Source organism: Chiloscyllium punctatum, chromosome 13 (assembly GCF_047496795.1).
Source record: "Chiloscyllium punctatum isolate Juve2018m chromosome 13, sChiPun1.3, whole genome shotgun sequence".
Classification (NCBI taxonomy): domain Eukaryota; kingdom Metazoa; phylum Chordata; class Chondrichthyes; order Orectolobiformes; family Hemiscylliidae; genus Chiloscyllium; species Chiloscyllium punctatum.
The window spans coordinates 79,141,355-79,155,057 of record NC_092751.1 but is presented as its reverse complement, the minus strand read 5'-3'; the positions used below and the strand labels follow the sequence as shown (position 1 = coordinate 79,155,057).

At 64.6% G+C, this 13,703-nt stretch overlaps 1 protein-coding gene across 4 annotated transcripts in view; it reads right to left on the bottom strand.

Annotated features, from left to right (window-relative positions):
* Positions 1-13,703, bottom strand: part of LOC140484558 (leucine-rich repeat-containing protein 20-like) — a 64,834-nt gene that overhangs the window by 42,043 nt on the left and 9,088 nt on the right. The window contains exon 1 of one of the 4 annotated variants that reach the window (XM_072582932.1): positions 1,036-1,353. The exons of 2 other annotated variants lie outside the window; for them this stretch is intronic. The gene's annotated coding sequence lies outside the window, so the exon portion shown is untranslated. Of the gene's footprint in view, positions 1-1,035; positions 1,354-13,703 lie in introns of those variants that run through there. One more of the 4 variants, XM_072582931.1, reaches the window with a different exon arrangement.

The window sequence follows — 13,703 nt, the reverse complement described above, 5'->3', positions numbered from 1 at the left end:
CTCTCCCACAAACAGAAGTGTATTACTGACCAGCCAATCAGTTTCTGTCATATTGATTCAATGATTAAAGTATCAGTCAGGGGACTAGGAAAAAAAACTCTTTCCATTCTCCAACTACTGCCATGGAATCTCTTGCATCTACCCAACAAGGTACAAGCAACCCAAGTTAAATATCTTATCTGAAAGAAGGCACCGCCAACAATTCAGCATTCCCTCATTACTGACCCCTCTGACAATGCAGCAATCCCACAGTACTGACCATCTAGTGGCGCATCTGTACTGACTGGTGGTACTCCCTCAGTACTGACCTTCAGATAATGTGGCACCCCTTTACTATTGATCCTCTGACAATGCTCCCTCAGTACTGACTCTTTGACAGTACTGAACCCTCTGAGTGTGGCACTTTCTCAGTACTGACCCTCTGACAGTGTAATGCTCCCTCAGTATGAAAACTCACTGAGTGTGTGGACTGAACTGGTGTAAGTGCGTACAGTGAGTGTGAGAATGCATTGTGCTTGTGTGTGTACACACTGTGGAATGAGCTAGTGTGTTCGTACAGTGAGTGAGTGTGTTCAGTGAGTGAGTGTACAGTGAGGCTGTAACATTGAGTGAGATTGTCCAGTGAGAGAAAGAGTGAGAGTGTTCAGTGCGGGTCTACAATGAGAGTACACAGTTAGGATGCAATGGATCTGTATAGAGTGAGGGAACACAGGGAGAGTTGATACTGTAGTTTGTGTCTGTGCAATGAATGATGGTGTACAGTGAAACTACAGGGTGTATAACGTGTCGAGTGAGGGTGTATGCAATGGATGGACAGTGAGGGTATTCAGTGAGTGGGTGTGGGTGAGTACAGTGAGGGTGTGAACAATAATTGAGAGTGTACAGTAAGTGAGTGCACTGGCTGGGTGTGCACCGCCTTCTCTCTCTCTCTGCTTGTGTCTGTCTGTCTCCGGCAGTCGCTCGGCGCTGTGTCCTGCGGAAACAATGTTTCTCTCCCCGGACTCGGACACTTTGTATCCCGGGCCTGGCTCTTACCTGAAGCCGGGGAACTCCGTCAGCCGGGAGAGGGAAAGGGAGAACACGAGGCCAGGAAGAGCGGCCTCCAGAAAGCCAGAGACTGAGGGAGAGGAGAAAAGGGAGATTAATCTAAACAGCAACAGGCAGTAATTAACGGCGGGATAAGAGAAAGATCAGGGAAAACAGCGAGGGAGGGAGAGGGAAAGAGGGAAAGTGAAAGATAAGTAGGAAACAGAAAAAGGAGACGGGGTGGACGGTTTGGAGAAACAGATGTTGGGGGTGGGCGGAGTGATAGAATGGGGGGAGAGTGAGAGACGAGGAGAGAGAAGGGGGTGAGGTACTTGTGATGGGGGAGTGGCGAGTGAGAGACGGGGGGGTAGAGAGACAGGGTGGTGTGAGATAGGGAAAGGTGGGACGAGAGACGGGGTGAGAGTTGTGAGGGGGGGATGAGAGATGGTGTGGCTGGGGGGGGGAGTGAGAGAAGGGGTGGCTGGGGGGGGGGGATGAGAGATGGGGTGGCTGGGGGGGGGGATGAGAGACGGGGTGGCTGGGGGGGGGGGAGGGTGGCTGGGGAGGGGGGGGGGGGTGGGGGAGAGATGGGGTGGCTGGGGGGGGGAGGTGAGAGATGGGGTGGCTGGGGAGGGGGGGGTGAGAGATGGGGTGGCTGGGGAGGGGGGGGGGTGAGAGATGGGGTGGCTGGGGAGGGGGGGGTGAGAGATGGGGTGGCTGGGGAGGGGGGGGTGAGAGATGGGGTGGCTGGGGGGGGGAGTGAGAGATGGGGTGGCTGGGGAGGGGGGGGGTGAGAGATGGGGTGGCTGGGGAGGGGGGGGGTGAGAGATGGGGTGGCTGGGGAGGGGGGGGTGAGAGATGGGGTGGCTGGGGAGGGGGGGGGTGAGAGATGGGGTGGCTGGGGAGGGGGGGGGTGAGAGATGGGGTGGCTGGGGAGGGGGAGTGAGAGATGGGGTGGCTGGGGGGGGGGAGTGAGAGATGGGGTGGCTGGGGGGGGGGGAGTGAGAGACGGGGTGGCTGGGGGGGGGGAGTGAGAGATGGGGTGGCTGGGGGGGGGGAGTGAGAGACGGTGTGGCTGGGTGAGGGGAGGGGGTGGCTGGGTGAGGGGAGGGGTGGAGGTGGTGAGGTGGGGGATGGTGTGGCTGGGGGGGAGTGAGAGATGGAGTGGCTGGGTGAGGGGAGTGAGAGAAGGGGTGGCTGGGGGAGGGGAGTGAGAGAAGGGGTGGCTGGGGGGGGGGGAGTGAGAGAAGGGGTGGCTGGGGGGGGGAGTGAGAGAAGGGGTGGCTGGGGGGGGGGGGAGTGAGAGAAGGGGTGGCTGGGGGGGGGGGGGGAGTGAGAGAAGGGGTGTCCTGATGGGAGGGAGGTGGGGGAATAGGGTGGCTGCGAGGGGAGTGAGAGACAGGGTAGCTGAGGGGGGAGGGGGGAGAGGTGGGGGATGGGGGGAGGGGGAGAGGTGAGGGATGGGGGGGAGGGGGAGAGGTGGGGGAGGGGGAGAGGTGGGGGATGGGGGGAGGGGGGAGAGGTGGGGGATGGGGGGAGGGGGAGAGGTGGGGGAGGGGGAGAGGTGGGGGATGGGGGGAGGGGGGAGAGGTGGGGGATGGGGGGAGGTGGGGGATGGGGGGGAGGGGGGAGAGGTGGGGGAGGGGAGAGGTGGGGGATGGGGGGAGGGGGAGAGGTGGGGGATGGGGGGAGGGGGAGAGGTGGGGGATGGGGGGAGGAGGAGAGGTGGGGGATGGGGGGAGGGGGAGAGGTGGGGGATGGGATGGGGTGGCTGGGGGGATGGGGTGGCTGGGGGGGGGGATGGGGTGGCTGGGGTGGCTGGGGGGGGGGGATGGGGTGGCTGGGGTGGCTGGGGGGGGGAGGTGGGGTGGCTGGGGGGGGATGGGGTGGCTCGGGGGGGGTGAGTGAGAGATGGGGTGGCTGGGGAGGGAGTGAGAGAAGGGGTGGCTGGGGGAGGGGGAGTGAGAGAAGGGGTGGCTGGGGGAGGGGAGTGAGAGAAGGGGTGGCTGGGGGAGGGGAGTGAGAGAAGGGGTGGCTGGGGGAGGGGAGTGAGAGAAGGGGTGGCTGGGGGAGGGGAGTGGGAGATGGGGTGGCTGGGGGAGGGGAGTGGGAGATGGGGTGGCTGGGGGAGGGGAGTGAGAGAAGGTGTGGCTGGAGGAGGGGAGTGAGAGAAGGGGTGGCTGGGGGAGGGGGAGTGAGAGAAGGGGGTGGCTGGGGGGGGGTAGTGAGAGATGGGGTGGCTGGGGGAGGGGAGTGAGAGATGGAGTGGCTGGGGGAGGGGAGTGAGAGAAGGGGTGGCTGGGGGAGGGGAGTGAGAGATGGGGTGGCTGGGGGAGGGGAGTGAGAGATGGAGTGGCTGGGGGAGGGGAGTGAGAGATGGAGTGGCTGGGGGAGGGGAGTGAGAGAAGGGGTGGCTGGGGGAGGGGAGTGAGAGAAGGGGTGGCTGGGGGAGGGGAGTGAGAGAAGGGGTGGCTGGGGGAGGGGAGTGAGAGATGGGGTGGCTGGGGGAGGGGAGTGAGATGGGGTGGCTGGGGGAGGGGAGTGAGATGGGGTGGCTGGGGGAGGGGAGTGAGAGAAGGGGTGGCTGGGGGGAGGGGGGTGAGAGAAGGGGGTGGCTGGGGGAGGGGAGTGAGAGAAGGGGTGGCTGGGGGAGGGGAGTGAGAGAAGGGGTGGCTGGGGGGGGGGCTAGTGAGAGAAGGGGTGGCTAGGGGTGGAGTGAGAGACGGGGTGTCTGAGGGGGGGAGGGGTGGAGGTGGGGGATGGGGTGGCTGAGGGGGGGAGGTGGGGGATGGGGTGACTGAAGGGGGGTGAGGTGGAGGATGGTGTGGCTGGGGGGGAGTGAGAGATGGGGTGGCTGGGGGGGGAGTGAGAGATGGGGTGGCTGGGGGAGGGGAGTGAGAGATGGAGTGGCTGGGGGGAGGAGTGAGAGATGGGGTGGCTGGGGGGGGAGTGAGAGATGGGGTGGCTGGGGGAGAGGAGTGAGAGATGGAGTGGCTGGGGAGAGGAGTGAGAGATGGAGTGGCTGGGGAGAGGAGTGAGAGATGGAGTGGCTGGGGGAGATGAGTGAGAGATGGGGTGGCTGGGGGAGAGGAGTGAGAGATGGGGTGGCTGGGGGAGAGGAGTGAGAGATGGGGTGGCTGGGAGAGGGAGTGAGAAACGGGGTGGCTGGGGGAGGGAGTGAGAGACTGGGTGGCTGGGGGGGGGCAAGGGGTGGAGGTTGGGGATGGGTTGGCTGAGGGGGGGAGGTGGGGGGATGGGGTGACTGAAGGGGGTGAGGTGGAGGATGGTGTGGCTGGGGGGGAGTGAGAGATGGGGTGGCTGGGGGAGGGGAGTGAGAGATGGAGTGGCTGGGGGAGGAGTGAGAGATGGGGTGGCTGGGGGGGGGAGTGAGAGATGGGGTGGCTGGGGGAGAGGAGTGAGAGATGGAGTGGCTGGGGAGAGGAGTGAGAGATGGAGGTGGGCTGGGGAGAGGAGTGAGAGATGGAGTGGCTGGGGGAGAGGAGTGAGAGATGGGGTGGCTGGGGGAGAGGAGTGAGAGATGGGGTGGCTGGGAGAGGGAGTGAGAAACGGGGTGGCTGGGGGAGGGAGTGAGAGACTGGGTGGCTGGGGGGGGCAAGGGGTGGAGGTTGGGGGATGGGTTGGCTGAGGGGGGGAGGTGGGGGATGGGGTGACTGAAGGGGGTGAGGTGGAGGATGGTGTGGCTGGGGGGGAGTGAGAGATGGGGGTGGCTGGGGGAGGGGAGTGAGAGATGGAGTGGCTGGGGGAGGAGTGAGAGATGGGGTGGCTGGGGGGGGGAGTGAGAGATGGGGTGGCTGGGGGGAGAGGAGTGAGAGATGGAGTGGCTGGGGAGAGGAGTGAGAGATGGAGTGGCTGGGGAGAGGAGTGAGAGATGGAGTGGCTGGGGGAGAGGAGTGAGAGATGGGGTGGCTGGGGGAGAGGAGTGAGAGATGGGGTGGCTGGGAGAGGGAGTGAGAAACGGGGTGGCTGGGGGAGGGGAGTGAGAGACTGGGTGGCTGGGGGGGCAAGGGGTGGAGGTTGGGGATGGGTTGGCTGAGGTGGGGAGGGTGTGGGATGGGGTGACTGAAGGGGGGGATGTGGGGGATGGTGTGGCTGGGGGTGGGGAGTGAGAGACGGGGTGGCTGGGGAGGGGAGTGAGAGACGGGGTGGCTGGGGGAGGGGGAGTGAGAGACGGGGTGGCTGGGGGAGGGGAGTGAGAGACGGGGTGGCTGGGGGAGGGGAGTGAGAGACGGGGTAGCTGGGGAGGGGAGTGAGAGACGGGGTGGCTGGGGGAGGGGAGTGAGAGACGGGGTGGCTGGGGGGGGGGGGGGAGTGAGAACTTGGGGAGTGGTGGGGTTGAGAGAGACTCGGGGAGAAATAAGAGACTCGCGGCTGAGGGGAGGGATAGACTGGGGAGGGAATGGGGAGTGAGAGACGGGCACAATAGGAGGGAAGAAGTGAGAGATGCGTGAGGGTAGGGGATTAGAGGGTGAGTGAGTGGTGGAGGATGGGAGAAGTGAGAACGGGTGTGGTTGGGGAGGGGGAGTGAAGGATAGGGAAACTGATGTAAGAGATGTGGGATGGGGGGTAAGAGATGTGGAATGGGGGGTAAGAGATGTGGGATTGGGGGGGTAAGAGATGTGGGATTGGGGGGGTAAGAGATGTGGGATTGGGGGGGTAAGAGATGTGGGATGGGGGGGCTAGGAGACATGGGATGAGGGTAAGAGATGGAGTCAGGGGAAGAGATGTGAGGTGGGGGGGGAAGAGATGTGGGGTAGGGGGGGGAAGAGATGTGGGGGTGGGGGGGGAAGAGATAGGGGAGCAAGGGGGGGGTGAGGAGACAGTGGAGGGGGGTGAGGAGACGGGGGAGCGAGGGGAGGCGAGGAGACGGGGAGGGGAGGTGAGGAGACGGGGAGGGTGATGAGGAGATGGGGAGCAGGGGGGTGAGGAGATGGGGAGCGGGGGGGGTGAGGAGATGGGGAGCGGGGGGGTGAGGAGATTGGGGGAGGGGGATAAGACAGGCGGAGGGGAATGAGGAGATGGGGAAGCGGGGGGGAGGGGGGGTGAGGAGACGGGGTGGAGGGGGGTGAGGAGACGGGGTGGAGGGGGGTGAAGAGACGGGGGGGGGAGGAGGGTGAAGAGACGGGGGGGGGAGGAGACGGGGTGGAGGGGGGGAGGAGACGGGGGGGAGGGGGCGAGGAGATGGGGGAGCGAGTGGGGTGAGGAGACGGGGGGAGGGGGATGAGGAGACGGAGGAGACGGGGGAGCCGGGGGGGGGGGGGGCAGGAGACGGGGGAGCCGGGGGGGGTGAGGAGATGGGGGAGCGAGCGGGGTGAGGAGATGGGGAGGGGGTGAGGAGACGGGGGAGGGGGGTGAGGAGACGGGGTAGGGGGATGAGGAGACGGGGTAGGGGGATGAGGAGACGGGGTAGGGGGATGAAGAGATGGGGAGGGGGTGAGGAGATGGGGGGAGCGATGAGGGTGAGGAGATGGGGGGAGCGATGAGGGTGAGGAGACGGGGTAGGGGGATGAGGAGATGGGGGATGAGGAGATGGGGGAGCGAGGGTGGTGCAGAGTCGGGGGAGAGTGGGGGTGAGGAGACGGAGGAGCAAGGGGGGAAGAGACGGGGGAGGCGAGGGGGGAAGAGACGGGGAGCGAGGGGGGAAGAGACGGGGGAGCGAGGGGGGAAGAGACGGGGAGCGAGGGGGGAAGAGACGGGGAGCGAGGGGGGAAGAGACGGGGAGCGAGGGGGGGAAGAGACGGGGGAGCGAGGGGGGAAGAGACGGGGAGCGAGGGGGGAAGAGACGGGGGAGCGAGGGGGGAAGAGACGGGGAGCGAGGGGGGAAGAGACGGGGAGCGAGGGGGGAAGAGACGGGGAGCGAGGGGGGAAGAGACGGGGAGCGAGGGGGGAAGAGACGGGGGAGCGAGGGGGAAGAGACGGGGGAGCGAGGGGGGAAGAGACGGGGAGCGAGGGGGGGAAGAGACGGGGAGCGAGGGGGGAAGAGACGGGGGGAGCGAGGGGGGAAGAGACGGGGGAGCGAGGGGGGAAGAGACGGGGGGAGCGAGGGGGGAAGAGACGGGGGAGCGAGGGGGGAAGAGACGGGGAGCGAGGGGGGAAGAGACGGGGGAGCGAGGGGGGAAGAGACGGGGAGCGAGAGGGGAGGAGTCGGGAAGAGATGGGGGAAGGGCGGGAAGAGATGGGGAAGGGGGGGAAGAGACGGGGGAAGGGGGGGAAGAGACGGGGGAAGGGGGGGAAGAGACGGGGGAGCGAAAGCGGAAGAGATGGGGGAAAGGAGGCAAGAGACGGGGGAGCGGGGGAAGAGACGGGGGAGCGAGGGGGGAAGAGACGGGGAAGAGACGGGGGAGCGAGGGGGGGAAGAGACGGGGGAGCGAGGGGGGGAAGAGACGGGGGAGCGGGGGGGGGAAGAGACGGGGAGAGCGAGGGGGGGAAGAGACGGGAGAGCGAGGGGGGGAAGAGACGGGGGAGCGAGGGGGGGAAGAGGTGGGGAGCGAGGGGGGGAAGAGGCGGGGGAGCGAGGGGGGGTAGAGGCGGGGGAGCGAGGGGGGGAAGAGGCAAGGGAGCGAGGGGGGGAAGAGGCGGGGGAGCGAGGGGGGGTAGAGGCGGGGGGAGCGAGGGGGGGAAGAGGCAAGGGAGCGAGGGGGGAAGAGGCGGGGGAGCGAGGGGGGGTAGAGGCGGGGGAGCGAGGGGGGGGGGGGAAGAGCAAGGGAGCGAGGGGGGGAAGAGGCAAGGGAGCGAGGGGGGGAAGAGGCGGGGGAGCGAGGGGGGGTAGAGGCGGGGGAGCGAGGGGGGGAAGAGGCAAGGGAGCGAGGGGGGGAAGAGGCGGGGGGAGCGAGGGGGGGTAGAGGCGGGGGGAGCGAGGGGGGGGGGGGGGAAGAGGCAAGGGAGCGAGGGGGGGAAGAGGCAAGGGAGCGAGGGGGGGGAAGAGGCGGGGGAGCGAAGGGGGGAAGAGGCGGGGGAGCGAAGGGGGGAAGAGGCGGGGGAGCGAAGGGGGGAAGAGGCGGGGGAGCGAAGGGGGGAAGAGGCGGGGGAGCGAAGGGGGGAAGAGTCGGGGGAGCGAAGGGGGGAAGAGTCGGGGGAGCGAAGGGGGGAAGAGGCGGGGGAGCGAAGGGGGAAGAGGCGGGGGAGGAGGGGAGTAGAGGCGGGGGAGGAGGGGAGTAGAGGCGGGGGAGGAGGGGGGAAGAGGCGGGGAGGGGGTGGGAAGAGGCGGGGAGGGGGGAAGAGGTGAGGGAGGGGGTGGGAAGAGGCGGGGTAGGGGGGAAGATGCGAGGGAGGGGGTGGGAAGAGGCGAGGGAGGGGGGGAAGAGGCGAGGGAGGGGGGGAAGAGGCGAGGGAGGGGGGGGAAGAGGCGAGGAAGGGGGGGAAGAGGCGAGGGGGGAAGAAGCGGGAGGGAAGAAGCGGGAGGGGGAAGAAGCGGAGGGGGGAAGAGCCGGGAGGGGGGGAAGAAGCGGGGGGGGGAAGAGGCGGGGAGGGGGGAAGAGGCGGGGGAGGGGGAAGAGGCGGGGGAGGGGGGGGAAGAGGCGGGGAGGGGGGAAGAGGCGGGGAAGGGAGGCGGGGGAGAGGCGGGGGAGGGGGGGAAGAGGCGGGGGAGGGAGAGAAAGAGGCGGGGGAGGGGGGGAAGAGGCGGGGGAGGGGGGGAAGAGGCGGGGGAGGGGGGGAAAGAGGCGGGGGAGGGGGGGAAGAGGCGGGGGAGGGGGGGAAGAGGCGGGGGAGGGGGGGGGAAGAGGCGGGGGAGGGGGGGAAGAGGCGGGGGAGGAGGGGAAGAGGCGGGGGAGGGGGGGGAAAGAGGCGGGGGGAGGGGGGGAAAGAGGCGGGGGAGGGGGGAAAGAGGCGGGGGAGGGGGGGGAAGAGGCGGGGGAGGGGGGAAAGAGGCGGGGGAGGAGGGGGAAGAGGCGGGGGGAAGAGACGGGGGAGGGGAGGGGAAGAGACGGGGGAGGGAGGGGAAGAGACAAGGAAGGAAGGGGAAGAGACGGGCGGGAGGGGAAGAGACGGGCGGGAGGGGAAGAGACGGGGGGGAGGGGAAGAGACGGGGGGGAGGGGAAGAGACGGGGGGGAGGGGAAGAGACGGGGGGGAGGGGAAGAGACGGGGGGAGGGGGGGGAAGAGACGGGGGGAGGGGGGGGGGAAGAGAGCGGGGGGAGGGGAAGAGGCGGGTGAGGGAGGGAGGTGAAGCGAAGGGGGTGAAGAGACGGTGGGGGGGAGGTGAGGAGAGGAGAAGGGGTGGGGAGGGGATGGAGGAGGGAGACAGTTGAGGAGGCTGGGGGGAGGAGACGGGGAGGGGGTAGGAGACAGGGATGGGGTAGCAGAGGGGGATGGAGTAGGAGACAGGGAGGGGGGAAGAGACGCAGAAGGGGATAGAAGAGATGGAGGGGACAAGAGATGGAGGGGACAAGAGATGGGGGGGGAAGAGACAGGGTGGAAGGAGACGGGGGGAAGGAAATGGGGGGAAGGAAACGGGGGGGAAGGAGACAGGGGAGCGAGGGGGCTGAGGAGACGGTGTGGGGGGGGGAAGGTGAGGAGACGCAAAAGGGAGAGGAGGTGAGGAGAGGAGACGGGGAGGGGAAGGGATGGAGGAGGAGACGGTTGAGGAGACGGGAAGGGGGTAGGAGACGGGGAGGGTGTAGGAGACAGGGAGGGGGGAAGAGACACAGGAGGGATAGAAGAGACGGAGAGGACAAGAGATGGGGGGGCAAGAGACGGGGAGGGGAGAGAGGGGGAGGGAAGAGATGAGGGGGGGGGAAGAGACGAGGGGGGGAGACGGGGGAATGGGGGAAAGAGACGGGGAGGGGAGAAGAGACAGGGAGGGGAGAAGAGACGGGGTGAAGAGACAGGGGAGGGGGAAAGAGACGGGGAGGGGGAAAGGGAGGGGGAAAGAGACGGGGAGGGGGGAAAGAGACGGGGAGGGGGAAAGAGACAGGGAGGGGGGGGAAGAGACGGGGAGGGGGGGAAGAGACGGGGAGGGGGGGAAGAGACGGGGAGGGGGGAAGAGACGGGGGGAGAGACGGGGGGGAAGAGAGACGGGGGGGGGTGGGAAGAGACGGGGATGGGGGTGGGAAGAGACGGGGATGGGGGTGGGAAGAGACGGGGATGGGGGGGGAAGAGACGGGGATGGGGGGGGGGGAAAAGACGGGGGAAGGGGGAAGAGACGGGGGAAGGGGGAGAAAAGACAGGGGAGTGAGGGGAAGAGACGGGAGGGTGAGGGAAGAGACGGGAGGGTGAGGGGAAGAGACGGGAGGGTGAGGGAAGAGACAGGGGTGGAAGAGGCGGAGGGGGGGAAGAGGTGGAGGGGAGAAGAGAGACGGGGGGAGAAGAGAGACGGGGGGGGGCGAGAAGAGAGACGGGGGCGGGAGAAGAGACGGGGGGGAGAAGAGACGGGGGGGAGATGAGACGGGGGGGGGGAGAAGAGACGGGGGGGAGAAGACGGGGGGGAGAAGAGACGGGGGGAAAGAGATGGGGGGGGGAAGAGGTGGGGGGAGAAGAGACGGGGGGGAGAAGAGACGGGGGGAAGAGACGCGGGGGGGGAAGAGGTGGGGGAGAAGAGACGGGGGGAAGAGACGGGGGGGAAGAGACGGGGGGAAGAGACGGGGGGGGGAAGAGACGGGGGGGAAGAGACGGGGGGAGAAGAGACGGGGGGAGAAGAGACGGGGGGAAAGAGACGCGGGGGGGGAAGAGGTGGGGGGAGAAGAGACGGGGGGAAGAGACGGGGGGGGAAGAGACGGGGGGGGAAGAGACGGGGGGGGGAAGAGACGGGGGGGAGAGACGGGGGGGAGAAGAGACGGGGCGGGAAGAGACGGGGAGGAAAGAGACGGGGGAGGGAGGGAGGAAAAGACAGGGGAGCACGGGGGGAAGAGACGGGGGAGCGAGGGGGGGAAGAGAGTGGGAGCGAGGGGGGGGAAGAGACGGGGGAGCGAGGGGGGGGAAGAGACGGGGAGCGAGGGGGGGGAAGAGACGGGGGAGCGAGGGGGGGGAAGAGACGGGGGAGCGAGGGGGGGGAAGAGACGGGGGAGCGAGGGGGGGGAAGAGACGGGGGAGCGAGGGGGGGGAAGAGACGGGGGAGCGAGGGGGGAAGAGACGGGGGAGCGAGGGGGGGGAAGAGACGGGGGAGCGAGGGGGGGAAGAGACGGGGGAGCGAGGGGGGGGGAAGAGACGGGGGAGAAGAGACGGGGGAGCGAGGGGGAAAGAGACAGGGAGTGGGGGAAGAAACGGGGGAGGGGAAAAGAGACAGGGAGTGGGGAAAAGTGACAGGGGAGAGACGAGGGGGAGGAAGAGACGAGGGGGAGAAGAGATGGGAGGGGGGAAGAGACGGGAGGGGGGGAGAGGGGGCTAGAGACGGAGTGGGGGGGAAGAGACGGGGGAGTGTGGGGAAGAGACGGGGGAGTGTGGGGAAGTGGGGGGAAAGAGACGGGGAAGAGTCGGGGAAGTGGGGGCAAGAGGACGGGGGAGTGGGGCAAGAGACGGGGGGAGTGGGGGCAAGAGACGGGGAGTGGGGGCAGAGACAGGGAGGAGTGGGGGCAAGAGACGGGGGGAGTGGGGGCAAGAGACGGGGAGTGGGTGCAAGAGACGGGAGTGGAATAGACTAGGGGAAGAGACGGGGAGTGGGAGAAGAGACGGGGGAGTGAGGAGAGAAGTGGGGGAGAGAGGAGGAGCGAGGGAGGGGGAAGAGATGGTGGGATGGAAGAGGTGGGGGGAGTGGAAAAGACGGGGGTGGGGGAAAGAGACGGGGTGAGTTGCGGAAAGGATGGGTTGTTGGGGGAAGAGACGGGGTGGTGGGGAAAGAGGCGGGGAACATATTTGGGGCTAAAGAGACCAGGTGGGATTGGGGGAAAGAGGGTGGGGGAGGTGAAGAGACCTTGGTGGAGGGGGTAGAAATTGGGGTGCAGTGGGGCAAAGAGGTTGAGTTAAGGGACAAGAGATGGGGGTTGGGGGAAAGAGACGAGAGGTTGGGTTGAAGAGACTGATGGTAGGGTGGAGTCAAGAGATGTGGGGGTGGAGGAAGAGAAAGAGAGGTTAGGATAACATTTGGAGACAGGGTAAATGCAAGACCCTGGGGAGAGAGAACTCAAAGAAGGGAGAAGAGGGAGATAGAGAAGAGAGAAACATGGGAGAAATAGAGACAGGGATGTGAGAGAGGTGGGAGTTGTAAAGACTTGGGGTTGGGGTTGGGGTGGGGAACAGAATTACTAGGGAAATGCAGAGATAGGGAAAGGGAAAAACTGGGGGAAGCAGATGCAGAGAGAATGACAAGACAGGACAAAGAGAGATCAATTGGAGTGAGGGAGGGATGAAAGAGAGAGAGGAGACAGAGAGACTTTGGGTGGGAGAGAGAATGAGGGAGGATTGTTTGATTAGATTAGATTAGATTACTTAGAGTGTGGAAACAGGCCCTTCGGCCCAACATGTCCACACCGCCCCGCCGAAGCGCAACCCACCCACACCCCTACATCTACCCCCTTACCTAACACTACGGGCAATTTAGCATGGCCAATTCACCTAACCTGCACATTTTTGGAGTGTGGGAGGAAACCGGAGCACTCGGAGGAAACCCACGCAGACACGGGGAGAATGTGGAAACTCCACACAGAGAGTCGCCTGAGTTGGGAATTGAACCCGGGTCTCTGGCCGCTGTGAGGCAGCAGTGCTAACCACCGTGCCGCCCATAAGAGAAGACTGAGAATGTGAGGAAAACTGGGGGAAGAGAGACACCAGTGAGATGAGAGACTGGCGCAGAGAAAGTGAATGAGAGAGACTGGGCGAATGATGGAGAAAAATGGGAAGAGAAAGAAAGGCAGAGATTGGGCAGGAGGAGGCAGACAGTTGGTGAGTACATGGACTGGGAGAGAGAGAGAAACTGGAGGAAGGAAGAGAAGGGCAATAAATGGGGAAGGGAGGGAGACTGGGGGAGAGAGGGAAACTCAGAGGAATGAGAATATGAATCCAAACTGGCAAGGAACATATATGTGAAAGAAAAATGTTCGCACTGACCAAGTTTACCGTTGAGGACAGGAAGATTTCTCATGGAGAACTGTGAAATGACTGAAGACCCAGAAATCTCTCAGGAATACTCAGCATACGGGGACCTGAATAGCTAATGAGCTAAAATAAATTAGTACTATTAATGACGGACTACATGCAAATTATTGGATTGACTGTTGATAAATTTGCAGGACTAGACGAGCTTCGTCCCAGAGTGCTTCACAAAGGAACTGTAGAGATAGTGGATGCGTTGCTATTATCTTTCAGATTTCTTCAGATTCTGGGATTTTCCTGCTGACTGGAAGGCAGTAATTGTAATCCCACTATTTAAGAAGGGAGGAAGAGAGAGAGTGGTGAACTACAGACCAGTAAGTTTGATTTCAATTGTAGGGAAAAATGTTAGAATTTGTAATAAAGAACATAATCATTGAACATTTAGAAAATACTGGCAAAATATGGTCAACATGGATTTATGAAAGGAAAATCATACTTGATAGTTGAATTGGAGTTCTTCGAAAATGTCGTGTGAAGTATGGACAAAGGGAGAACCAGTGGATATGGAGTATTAGGTTTTCAGGAGATTTTCAGTAAGGTCTCACACAGGAGGGTAGTGAAGAAAATTACAGCGCTAGGGTTTGGGATGATTTACTAGTAAAGATTGAGAACGGTTTACGAGACAGAAAGCAAATT